Below are 1,302 nucleotides of genomic sequence, written 5' to 3'. Positions count from 1 at the left end.
TTCTTCTTCTTCTTCTTCTTCTTCTTCTTCTTTTTATTTTAGGAAAAGGTCTACAGGGTGTTCAGGGTCTCACTACTAGATCAGGCTTGTAGTGATCTGCCTGTTTACAGCCTCCGAAGAGTTGGGATTACAGGCATGTGCCACCATTCCTAGTCTCAATTGCTGTCTCAGTGTGCCCCGGGGGCAGGTCTGGGGATCAAACCCCTGACCCCTGGGCCTACTTGCAGGTGCTTTAATCCACTGAGCTATTTGGCTGGCCCTTCAGTCTGGGTCTTTTGTACAAAATAGGTCACCCGAATCCAGCTGGTACATGTCACTCTTATCTTCCTCTCAGAGTTTCCTTGAACTTGGCTATTCTTTTTTCTGAAAATATGTCAATGTGATCTGCCCACCATGTAAAGAAAGTACTTGGGGCTTCTTAAATTCAGCTTAGGACTTCACTGTTAAAACCTAATCAGATTTTGGAGAATGTATTTTTGTGGAACAGATGGGCTTTTGTAGGCCCAGTGTACAGAACTGTTCAGGTTAAAACACTTTCAGGCAGTCCTGGTCTTCAGAGATGAACAGACATGATTTCTAATCCTGGCTCTGCTTGTTATAAGCTGAGGCAACTTAATCCTGGTATACAACCTCATGGAGATTTGTTTTCTTATCTATAAAATGAGAATACTAAGACTTACCTTGAAAAGTTATTGCAAGAATTAGAGATAAAATTCCTAAAATGTGGAGGGCAGTGCTTGGCCCTTGGCATATGATCAGTCAATAGCAGGTGCTATTTTAGTTATTAGATAAAACTTTTTTCTAGAATTCTCCTATTCTGTGTCTTCCAGAGGCCTCCTCTTTGCAAGCAGCATGCTATCGCTGTGCTGGGCAGCTTTTGCCTACTCTGCTCTCTGCTGTGCAAATTACCTCATTTGTGTCTAACTCCAGGCGCAGTTCTCTGATTTGGAGCATAGAACTTAAGAAGTAATTCTGGGACTGTGGCCCGTAGGATGAGGTGGCCTCAAGGTGAAGCATTGTTTGGTATTTTTGAGTTGCAGGCTCCTGGGCATCGCAGACTCCTTATGGTGCTACGTCACGTTAGCCTGAGTTCTGCATGCAGGAGCAGAAGAGCTACTCTGACCTGCTGGCAAAATCCTGCTGAGATGTTTGATCAGTCAGAGCCTATTGGATACCTTGGCGTCCTCCACTCTGACAGAATAAGCAGAAAGAAGGTATTGAGGTGAGCTGCAGATCTGACCCCAACAGGCGAAAGATGGTACCTCTCACCCTTTCCCACCATGCTGAGTGTCTGGGCAAATG

Source organism: Octodon degus, unplaced genomic scaffold (genome assembly GCF_000260255.1).
Source record: "Octodon degus isolate 3935 unplaced genomic scaffold, OctDeg1.0 scaffold00012, whole genome shotgun sequence".
NCBI classification, from domain to species: Eukaryota; Metazoa; Chordata; class Mammalia; order Rodentia; family Octodontidae; genus Octodon; species Octodon degus.
This window is presented reverse-complemented; position numbering follows the sequence as displayed.